Source organism: Lepisosteus platostomus, chromosome 12 (genome assembly GCF_059453375.1).
Source record: "Lepisosteus platostomus isolate fLepPlt1 chromosome 12, fLepPlt1.hap1, whole genome shotgun sequence".
NCBI classification, from domain to species: Eukaryota; Metazoa; Chordata; class Actinopteri; order Semionotiformes; family Lepisosteidae; genus Lepisosteus; species Lepisosteus platostomus.
In genome coordinates, this window is record NC_142622.1 from 23,069,670 (window position 1) to 23,081,833 (window position 12,164).

At 40.0% G+C, this 12,164-nt stretch overlaps 3 non-coding genes across 3 annotated transcripts; all 3 read right to left on the reverse strand.

Moving 5' to 3' along the window:
• Positions 1–371: 371 nt before the first annotated feature.
• trnat-ugu (transfer RNA threonine (anticodon UGU)) lies at positions 372–444 on the reverse strand. The gene has a single exon. It is a non-coding gene; the product is annotated as a tRNA-Thr (tRNA).
• Positions 445–3,477: 3,033 nt separating this feature from the next.
• trnat-ugu (transfer RNA threonine (anticodon UGU)) lies at positions 3,478–3,550 on the reverse strand. The gene has a single exon. It is a non-coding gene; the product is annotated as a tRNA-Thr (tRNA).
• Positions 3,551–4,213: 663 nt separating this feature from the next.
• Positions 4,214–4,286, reverse strand: trnat-ugu (transfer RNA threonine (anticodon UGU)). Its single transcript has one exon. It is a non-coding gene; the product is annotated as a tRNA-Thr (tRNA).
• Between the last annotated feature and the right edge of the window lie 7,878 nt (positions 4,287–12,164).

Here is a 12,164-nt window from a genome sequence, read left to right on the forward strand (position 1 = left end):
AAATGGTAGACAGGGATTCTCAAGAATTGACAAAAACTTGACAAAATTGAACAATTTACAAGTACAAAAAACACTCAAATAGGTTTTCTACTGTCTCACAATATGGAATCTGACATATCTGGGGGTCAGAGTCTCATTACAGATACATGGTGGAAGTCAAATTTAAAATCAATGAGAGAGAAAACACATCACAAGACTAGTTTATATCTTTAAACACAATCGCATATGACTCCATTTATCTCTTTCCAAATTAATTCAGAGTAAATTTATGGAACTTAAATCACAACATGTAAATTGTTGTTATTTAAGTGACTTAAAATATAAGCCTAAAAGGCAGCAAACTTATGACCATTTAGAAAGAAAAGCACAGCAGGCCCCAGTGAGACTTGAACTCACGACCCCTGGTTTACAAGACCAGTGCTCTAACCGCTGAGCTATGGAGCCACCCACAGTAGCACAGTCCCAACAAAGCAGCAAAAGAAGTAAATCCAAGTGACTCAGGTGAACTATTTACATTGCAAATGTTTACTTAGAGACCTGATGATTCATCTCAGTGCGTAAAACCACATAGGGAGGTACAGTAAAAAATCGCTTGTAGCATATTGCATCTAAAAACAGAACACAAATTTTGATATTTCGCAGACAACAGAAAGTATAAAAGAAATAACAAAATAAAACCAGTTGTCTCCCAATGAGAAAGCATGAAAATAAATAGTTCCATATTATAATGTAACTGTGTTAATTAGGAGGACTGTTCATTTTCTCATAAAGATTGATGGTAAGAGCAACAGAACGGCATTGTGGAAGAAATATAATATCTATAAACCTATAGACTATAACATTTTAGGTTTTATTCAGGTCACAAAGGCTATAACAATCTTTCAGAACATTACTGAATTTACCCAAAGTGCATGCTCGTAGTAAATGAACCACACCCTGTATCACCATAACACATGAACAAAAGCACAATTCATTTTTCGATGTTCTATTTCTAGTTCTAAAGGATTTGTGCAGATTTTGCACTTGAGCAAAAAGCTGTGAAAATCATTTTGTTGATTATGAGTTTTTACAGAAAAATATAAAAAAAATATCAATTTAAAAATTAAAACTAGTCAAGATGTGGTACTCAGATGCCATAGAGACCCTGAGACAGTGTTTCGACTGTATAGACATACAGTATTAACCTCTACTTGCACCTCTTTGGATCTTGGATGAATATACTTATTCTGCTACATCTTACATTAGCTTCTGCAAAGAGGTCTGCGTCCCTACAAAAACAGCTAAAATACAGGGCAATGAGAAGCCATGGTTTTCAAAGAAATTGCAAGACTGCAAGATCTGCATCAAAAACAGATGCAGAGTCTTTCCCTTGTCTGATCGCATTGGTCTCCTGTAACATACAATATTCTGAGCAAGGCTCCCCGCATTCCTCCTGATCTGTACTAACCACTGTAACCATGGAGGTCTTTAAAACGTCAAGACAAGATCTTATATCCTACATGGAATTTGTGGTGTAGAAATATTATGCCTGGATTGATTGACAGCAACCCTGTCTGGCAGGGCGATGAGCACAGGAATGACCACATAAGGCATTGATAAAAATAGCCCTGCAGATTTCTTCAGAATGAACAGCAAAAACAAAGTACTGTAGATGTTCATTTAAAGTCGACACAAGGGGCACTTCTTCACCCCAAAGATTGTGGGAGTATGAAATAACCTCCTAAGCACTGTGAAAGGTAATACCCTGGCTTGCTTCAAGAAACAACCAGATGAAATCTGTGGATCGATGAGTTACAGTACTAACTACCAAATGGGCCAGATGGGCAGAATGCCTTTCTCTCTTCTGCAACCTTCTAATGGACTTAAGAGATGCTTCCGGTAAAAAAATCAAGCAGGAAACTGCAGTGAGTTTTCGAAAGAACAATTGGAACTGTTCTTTACGATTTGGGTTGCAGGAACCAGAAACAAGCTGCTCACCCTTTTTTTAATTCAATAAATAGCTGGATGAAATCTTTGGATCAAATAACTACTAACTATAATAATAATAAACTTTATTTTATATAGCGCCTTTAAAGGTGGCTTCACAAAGCGCTTCATAGAATGCCGACAAAACAAATAAATAAAAAGAATACACAAGATAAAACACAATTACAATACACAGAAGAGGCCGTGGATGGTGGAACTAAGTATAGTAGGACCAGAGGGGTAAAGAATGGAACGAGTTAAGTAAAGGCTCTCTAAAGAAGAAGATTTTGAGTCTGGATTTGAAGGAGTTTAGAGAAGGTGACTCTCTGATATCCTTGGGGAGAGAGTTCCAGAGCTTTTGGGCATAACAGGAGAAAGCCTTGTCACCCATAGAGTGTAGATGGGTTTGGGGGACAGATAGGAGACCAGAATTAGAAGAGCGAAGGTTGCGAGGTGGGGAGTAGGGCGACAATAATTCAGACAGATACTGAGGAAACATGCATGCAGAGCCTTATAGGTGAGCATGAGGATTTTGAAGTCCACACAGATTTTGACAGGAAGCCAGTGCAAGGACTCTATACTAACTACCAAATGGCAGAAATGAGCTGGATGCTCTCCTCTTGTTTGTAACCTTTCTATTATATTCTTATATTCAAACAGGAAGTGCCAACTGACTGGCCCCACCTCGGTGCCATAAAAACAGCTGAAGCATTTTAACAGAGCATGAGACTGCACCTCTCCCCTCCTATAGTCCTCTCTGAACTGATAATGGTTTGCTGATTTTTTTAAGATTGTTGCCAAGGAGCAATGATATTTCCTGTCTACAGAAAATGAAACCACCATGTTTAGGTTCCTCTTGGCTGGAGGACATGGGGGAGGTGTGGGTTAATGGGTAAGTGGACTCATAGTTGGTGGGTTGTGGGTTCAAATCTGATACTGCTGTTGTACCTTAAGGGAGGTACAGTACTTTTCCCTGTTTGCTCCAGTCTGCTTGACTGGCAGTCCTGGGGTGAGTCTTCAGATGAACTGGTATCCCATCAGGGAGAGGAGTCAGGTGCTCTCTGCTTCATGCCTAGAAGCCAGGGTGAGTTCTGGCCTAATGCTCTGTTATGTAGTCCACCTCTTTTCAGTCCAGTTGGTCCTATTTAAGTTAGCATCGCTGATTGAAGTAGGTCCTGAATGAGCACCAAGTTCATGCCAATTACAAATCTCATTCAGCTTTTTTAAAGTTGGATGTGAATATTATAATCGGACTTTGAATTGAAATTGAAATAAAATAGCTTGTGATTTAGAATTGACCTGAAGCAAAAAAAACAGAAGACAAAGAGATTACGCCGGACCAGGATGTGTGTGTCACTGTAATTTGATATTTTTGAAGCCAATCAGATCAGTTCCCACCAGTAATTAGTACTGGTGATTAAGGGCCCAGTTGGAACAAAAAGCAGCAGTTGCAGGACCAGGATTCCCAAGCTTCTGGATTTTTAAAATGTAGACAAAAGTTTGAAAACAACAAGGCCCCAGTGAGGTTTGAACTCACGACCCCTGGTTTACAAGACCAGTGCTCTAACCACTGAGCTATGGAGCCCCACCTGCTGTTTGCATCTCACTCAGACAATATGAAGAACACACCCCTGTGAGGGTGTGCCACTCAGGTACAGTATATTTAAGTGTCACATGTCACTGCCTTTGTTGTCAGTGTGACACTGTATAGCTGAAACACACGTCATTGAGGAAGTTCTCTTGCCACTGGTGAATGCAAATATCACTCATCCTGGAACAGCAGCTTGGAGAGCTGTGTCTGTGTGGGTAAAGCCTGATGTGTGTCACTCCTGTACCTGTCACAGTGTGATAAGAATGACATTCACATCTCCTGATATCTTGAGGGGATCTACCGATTGCTGAGGGGGCCAATGGGTCCATATGGCACCACCATATTCTTTGAGACCGCAAGCAGCTAAGCAGAGCTCCTCAAACTCTGCTCCTTTACTACACTGTCTGTAGCCTCCTGCTGAGCAAAAGCCAGTGCTCACTGTGCATCATTGTAAGACCCAAGAGTCTGGTGCAGAGCAGTATGTGGAAACAAGACAATAAATAATAAACCTGAACCACAATATTCTGTAATTTCGCTTTTTAAATCACGCAACCATTCAGTTCCTCAATTGCATGAATATGACAAAGCAATGTTTATTTTTTACATTTTTATTGCTATTGAATTACAAGGGAGAATGCAAAGAAAAATTATACCAGCAGGCCCCAGTGAGGCTCGAACTCACGACCCCTGGTTTACAAGACCAGTGCTCTAACCACTGAGCTATGGAGCCAATCCTGCCTGATGCTCCCCTGTCAGGAAGTATGAGGCACACACCCCAGGTGAAGGTGTGTCAGCCAGGCAGCTTTGTACTCCACTCAGCACTCCTGTCATTGTCAACGAGACTCTGTGACTGTCAGAGATCTTATGTCTGTTATGGTCTGTTTTAACAATGATGTTTCTTTTCTATACCACTATAAGTGTTGAGTAGAATGTAGCTCCTTATTTCCACTCTTATGAAATCAAATGGGACAGTCTAACAGGACCAGACTTGGGGAGCTCTGGACTACAAAAAGATTAGTTCTGATACCACATTTACCCAGTTCTTGAAACTCTGTGGCATACTGGCTTAACAAACTGTAACAAGTAATGATTAATGCTAAACACACTTTCCAGCTGCACATTGACTGTTTCCATTCAGTAAAGAGCATTGAGTTCATCTGATCTGTCCTTCCAGTATTTTGAAGTCCTCGTTGAAGTCTCCCTTCAGATGATCACCAGCTGAACTAGTGCTGATCTTCCTAGATGCATTCCCTCAGCCCTTGTCCTTGATGTAGACATGGTCTAATTACAGCACAGTACCAATATTCTGTATCCTCTCTGGGCTTTCCATTCACTTCTCTGCACTGCCCAAATGCCAACAACCACATGAAATAAAACTGTCAAGACTCCATGACTCCAGCTGCTTCTCATACACTGCACGTTCTTGGATGCCTGGGACTCTTGCTCAGCTTGTATTAAAAGTGTTCCCCATTTCCAACTTCCCCCATAAGCTCTCGCTTTCGAGACAAACAGGATTGCTCGCAAAACACTGACTGTATTTTTGGACAGTGAGGGGCATGATCAGTGTAGCAGGATTGAAATACAGTACCAGAGACAGAACCCATGAGGTGTTAAATCAATCAACTCATGAAGTGCATTTGGGTTAATGCTGAATCAAATAATTTGGATTATTTTACAGGTAAAAGCGTTATGTCAAAACCTCCCAAAAAATTTCTATTTCTGAATAAAAATGGTACTAAAGAAATGGATTTCTCCAATGCTCAGTACATTACTTTAGCTTGCCAGGTAGTATGTATATCTGCTAAAGTAAAAATAGGCTGTCCCAGTGGTACTGTAGCAAGAATATAATTATCTAATCACTTCTTGCAATAGGCTTATAATGATTTCTTGATGACCTCACATAAAATGGTTTCTAATGAAATAAATGTTGTAGTTGTTGCTTCATTCCTAGCTGTAAAGGTTAAGAAGAGGCTCTACAGCCCTGGTAGGACTATTGCACTTTTACTTTAATTTACACAGTGAAGCTGCCTTCTCTGCTACTCAAAAAAACATGAGGCGATTTGTGTTCATTAATTCTCATTTTGTCATCATTTATGATTATGTAAAAATCCAACTGCTTGTGGGCTGAATCTAGACCCACACTTTTTAGTTATGGTTCTTCTAAATTAAAGAGGATGACATCTAATTTCTAAAAAAAAGTAATTGATGATTGTCAGGAGTTAAATTTGTCCCCACAGGCAAATGTGCACACCCACACCCACACATGTGAACACATACCTGTATACTTGCACTCAGCACTCCCACACACGCACATATACACATGCACACAGAAATACACATTGGCACACTCAGACACACCTTTAAATACATGTAAACACCTGTACATGTATTTGATCTGCTTTCTTGCTAAGACAAATGAAACCAATAACATCAGCGTACTTAACTGTACACAGGCTGTCCTGCAATTTCTGAATAAACAGTTCTTATTACCTTATTAACTAATTTATGATGAAGAGACACACTATCAAACACACCCACTGTGAGCCAGTGTATTTACTCCTTCGGAGGTCCAGTTACTTTTATTATTTACATTTACTATGTCAGGCAATGAAGTTGAAGGAGGGCTGTTTTGAAGCTCAGAAATGACTTGGTTTGAGTCACCGTGTGTTGTTTTGATATGCCCTCATTTCGGTCCAAGGTGTCAAAACTGGGAGCTTGTGTTACGAGACAGACGAGCAATGGATCAGCGTTCACGACACACCTCCTGTCAGTACCCAGGCATGCCAGCTAAGGACCTGACTATGGAGAGGAGTCTAGAGGAATCCTAGCCCATGTTCCATAGCCAAGATGACAAAGGGTTGTAGGAGTGTGGAACAAGATACCCTGCTACCTGTATGTTGTGCAAGCTGATACTCTGAAACCTTTCAAGGAATGGCTGGATGAGATTCTTGGATTGGTTAAATACTAACTACCAAATGCTCTCAATGGTCCAAATGGCTCTTCTCATTTCATATCTTTCTTAAATGTTCTTAGATATAGATGTGTTACATGCTTTATATGTTACATGCATCTACAGTAGTTGCAGATATTACACCTCAGTTTTCACAAAATGTTTCAACTTAGTACAATTCTCTCATGTGCAGCACCATAAAGTCTTTTCAATGTAATCTTAATTCATCGTGCCTCTTCTTAAGCATTCCCATCTCCTAAAACTGCTTTTACATTTGCACACAGATTTCAAAACTACTAAACACACCTCCGTAGTGATTTAGTTCACAAGTTGAAGAAGAGAAGTCCCCCTGTCTGAAGTGGGCCCTTGAACCCCAGTCTTCTGGGCTCGCCACTGGATGTCGCTGCTGGACGATGTGTTCTGTGGCTGAGCTGCAAAGAAGCGAAGGACGGAGTAAGAAGAGCACTGTTAGTTGACACAGGTCTGTGGATGTAGGTGAGCGGTGGGCTCAGCGTCAGTTCACTTGTGAAAAAACATGCCAATATTAAATCAGGAGGAGTGGTAAATGAGGATGCTTTCATTACACTATTTTAGTAAGAAATATAATAATCTTTCTTTTAGACAGTACCTGTGATACAAAGTATTTCAAAGCATTTCACAATATAAAACACCGGTACAATGCACCAGTACGCTCACCACACACCAGCTATCAGTGCAGAGGGGAACAGAGTGATGAAGCCAGTTCATAGATGGGCATTATTAGGAGGCCATGACTCCAATGGGAGATTTGGCCAGGATGCTGGGGTAACACCCCTACATTAAATAACATCCTAAGTTATGTCTTCCTGATTTGGCATAGCTGATTCTGTGCTTTTCAAGTGAGTATGTCTTATAAGGAGTAAGTTCTCAAATTTCACTTTTACACGGACACCACTGAGAGTCAACGTAGAGACAATAAGACTAGAGACATGGGATCATAACATTTATTTTTGATCAGAATTCGGACCTCTGGGTTCTGGACACACTGCTATTTGTTAAGGACAGATTGTGAAAGACCTGCAAGCAAAGCACTGCAGTAATCAACTCGAGTGAGAATAAACAAGAGAAAGTATAAGAATGCAGCTCTGAGGCTCTGGGTTCAATTCCTGAGGTGCTGGCTGTGTACCTGGAGTTTGTATGTTCTCCCTCTGATTGCATGGGTTTCTTCTGGGTGCTGCAGTTTCCTCCCTTGGCCAAAGACACAGTGGTAGGTTAACTATATGTGTGTGTATATGTCTATATCTGTGTGTGCCCTCCAATGGACTTGCATCTCATCCCTCCTTGTGTCTGTTGCTTGCTGGGTTAGGCTTGAGCTCCCCCTGTGACCCTGCACTGGATAAGAAAATTAGAAAGTGGATGATTGGGTGGGTTAGTAAAGTGACCTTGTGGCTGTAAATGACAGAGCTCTGCACTACCTTGAATAGATATAGTAAATGAAAAATAGACCTATAATTTCACAACAGGCATGGCTCCAAGTTATGCTTTCTTAACACAGAATTAATGATAGGGTAAGTAAATGTTATAGGCAATAAACCAGAACAAAGTGACCCATTCACATAATGAGTAACTGAGGGATGGAATGGGAGTGGAATGGAGTCTGAAAAGCAATTTCTGAGATACCTCTAGCAGTTTCAATTGGAGAAAGCTCAGTGAACTATGACAGAGACATTCTAACAAATTCTGCAATGTCAGTGAGGGACCAGCAGTTTTAACACTAGTTAAAACTGCTACTTACTAGTGTAAGCTGAGATCAGCTATATTTGATTTTCATGGTAAACTACTCAGGCATTTCATTACTGCCAACAACAGCTCTTCCAATTTCACACTACCAGTTCAATTTAGTAGACAATGAACTGCAGAAACAAGTCATTTAGGATTGGTCACAATTTCTTTTAGATGTTTTCCAAAATAAAAGAAGACAGAGTGCATCACTCATTGAACCAGAGAGAACAAGAAACCGCAACTTCTCTTTTTTTGATCAGAATCAAGGCCTGTAAAATGTTCCAGAGAGTTCATTTTTAAGTATTACAGAGATCAGAATTACACAGTGCAGAAGACGAAACAGGACGTGAATTGTCATTAATTTCTGGCAGTTTACGTATTGCCGTAGTAATTCCAAAAGCAAAACATGCTGGTCAGAGATCATCCACTCCCAAATCTGCAGGTCTTCAATTCACTTACCATTAAAAAATAACAAAGACCACAGCCTTTTTCACCTGGAGGGACATTAACATGCTGGAAGAAATCAAAGCAGTTGAATAATGATATTTTTAGAAATGAGTGTACTCTGTGATGGACATGTTTATCAATGCCTTTTTTATCTGAATTAACAGCTAAATATGGGTGATTGATCTGCAGATTCTTAATATCATTATTATGTATCTTATTCACATGGATTTATTTTACCTTATGCTGAATTGAAAAGACTTACTTCTTCTCTGAAGGGACACGTAGAGATATGAGTGTTAAAGACAGCAGAGTTGGCATTGTATGGAATATTGTGAGACAATGTGGAAGACATTAGAAGACCTCTCATGTCCAGTAGGTGGCACTGTTTCACAATCTTCGTGGAGGGCTATCTGTCCTGGTGCACGGTAGTCCTGCTTCTGCAATTGTGTTCAGACACTAGGTCAGCAAATAAGCTGTCTATCTGGCAGACAGAAAAGCTGCACAAAGCAGAATTACATAAATATCAGATTAACACAATATAAACGAAACCAGATGACAAATCTGGGGGACAGTCCTAACATTTTGGTGAGTAAATCCAGGGCTGGATTTTGGTGTTCATAGGTCCTAGGCACTTTCACTCCGAAATGTGCAAAAAGAGGGGAAAACACCAATTGAATTACGTCAATTGATACGATGCACTTTAAACTATTCTAACAGCCGCTAGATAGCGTATGATTATTGATTTGGAACACCTAGAGCTGATCACAAGCATGTTGTTTCACCTCATTTTTCGTTAGTCACTAGTGTTTCCCTCCTTTGTAGGCCCGAAAAATTTTGTAGGCCCTAATCAGAATGGGAAATACGGCACTGAATAAATCCACTTCTTATTTGTTTGTAAAGGTAACAAATTATTTGCTTTAGTGAGTGGCAGTGAAGATCATTTTCTTTCCAGTGAAGACCATTTCTATTAAATATAATTTACTAATGGGTATCGTTCTTTTATTAATTAAGAAATGTGTAATATTTATTTAATGCAATTAACACCAAATTGAGACAAAAACCTCTTTGAGACAAACTGGTATATGTTGTGGCTGACATTATAAGCAGCAGTATAGGAAGGCTTTTTAAAGATGTATAGCATGAATGAAAATTGGGACAGGAAAATTAGCCATTAAGACAATCATTAGACAACATGATTACGTTTCAACTAAGTAGTTTGTTAATTACTTGAGTACTTCATTTAGGGATATAATTACTATTTTCAGGTGACAGGCTTACTCCTAGAAGAAAACCGATTGTTTTATTTCCCATTAATGGCTTGTGACAGATGAAGAAAAAGTACACTGAGGTATGTAACTGCAGTTCACTGTTTTTCTACACACCTGAAGTAAATACAGACCTGAGTCTATATTTTGCACAGTTAGGAACATTCGGCAGCTGTAACTTAGTGTTTGATCTTCATGGCTTTTTTTCTCTGGCTGACAGCTGCTTCCTACTAAATAATACATATCAGCTATTTGGACCTGTTCAGTTCATTTGAACTCCTTAAGCTTGACTAAATATCTTATTATGAGTTTAGAAGGGTACTTTTTTACCATTTAAAACCAACTGCAGTCTTCTTTTTTTTAGCGATTTTATGACGAGGTGAAGGAAGGAAAAAACAGGCATTTTTAAAGAAATTAATATTTTATGAAAAGCAATGCCAGTTGTTGGCAGTGTTACTGCAATTAAAGCTGTATGCGCACCTCCTAGGAAAACACTATTGGGAAGTAATTACAGCTTTCAGCACAAAATGTGAAGCTGAGCAGGATATAACAAAGAGCTGCAACACAGTCTGCAAAAAGGTTTGACTGCTCCCAATTGATCCATCTTAATAACCCAGAATCCTGTCATTTCTATCACTTTTGTTTCATTGAAAAGCGAAGCCAAATTCCAATTCCCAGCAGTAGCTGGGCTAGAGCTGACATTTACTCAGTTTGGCTGGCTGTCAGTCCCTGTTGGTTTTGAAAAACTGCCCAATTCATGTGGATAAAGACATTTTGTATCTAACAGGAACACAGCATTACCTGCTATAATCTGGAGATGCAGAGCAAGTTTTGGCATGCTTAATGTCCTATTGGGGGGTTACAGTGCACATACAGTAAATAACCATTCAATGTTAAAAATGCAATTTAAAACACTTAGGGCAAAGCCCGGAGGAAAAGGTTTCTGAAGTGATCTTCTTCCACAGCCTGCAGATTAGGGCCAAGGCCTTTGCCACCCCAGGGTTAGAGTAAGAGAGTGTTGAGTAAACTGGCGTGAAATAGGCTCCTGCACAGTTGGGCATTACTAGTAACTTACTCTAGCAAACAATCCTCTGCAGTTTCCATTGCATTAGGGGAAAAAAAGACAACCACAGTGGCCACACACCCATGAAGCTTGAGTTGGGCAGATCTCAGAAACGCCAAGGCTGGAGCTGGCTAGTGCTGTACCATATTCCAGACATGGAAGATCATTAGGAGGCACATTCCCTTCAAGGCCCAGAAATTCCCCAAATCTCTAATCTAGTGGGGTTATCTAAGGGATTATAATACAGGATGCTTGCACCATAAGGATGGTTAGGCAAGATGCTGATAAAATCATTAAATATTCCCTGGCACTATTAAAAACAGGAGGAGAGATATCTGAGTGTCCAGGCTATATTACACTTTGGGTGCTGGTCTCAGCTGTCCTGTGGTGCGTAATTAGATAAGTAGTTTCTGACCTCTCCACCACATTTGCTGTTTGGGGGGGACTACATGTCAGTCCTGCTCAAAGGAGGACCCTTTTTTCCTGTTTAAACATTTTATGATGCTTCAGAATGGGCAGTTATATAAACACAAGAGCACAGCAACCGTGAGTATTACGAGAATCCATTTTGACGCACATCCAAGAACACGCATGTGTTATGTCCATCCCTCATGGCTTGGTGCTGTACAGGACCCCCGCTGTGAATCATGTAGGATGTAGGTTACAGGGTAGTGTAAAAATAACTGGCAACTCGAGATAAATTCTATAAATTGTTGCATGAAGACCAAGATGCAGGATATTCAAATAGAATGAAATTAATCGGAAAAGCAAGCACGTGTGGAAAATGGAAACACTACTCTGAACGTCATTCATCAAAACAGTTCTGGGGGCTGCTTCACATCCAGTAGGACTCCCATAAAAATGTTAAAAAGGATCTTGAAAAAATAATCACAGGAAACTTATCTGGTGTGGGTTATATCACAGCCCTTTTGCTGCAACAACAAAATAAGGAGTCTCTTTACCTCAGTGATGAGGTGTATTGATTCCTCACACAGAGTTCCTCTGACACCTCTGGAAGCTCGCGCTACGACTGCCTATTTCATATTGATTCCCAATTTGAACTTATAGGATACCTGCCTCTTCGAGCAGTGAGCCCCAGACAAACATCATCAACTGGAGACT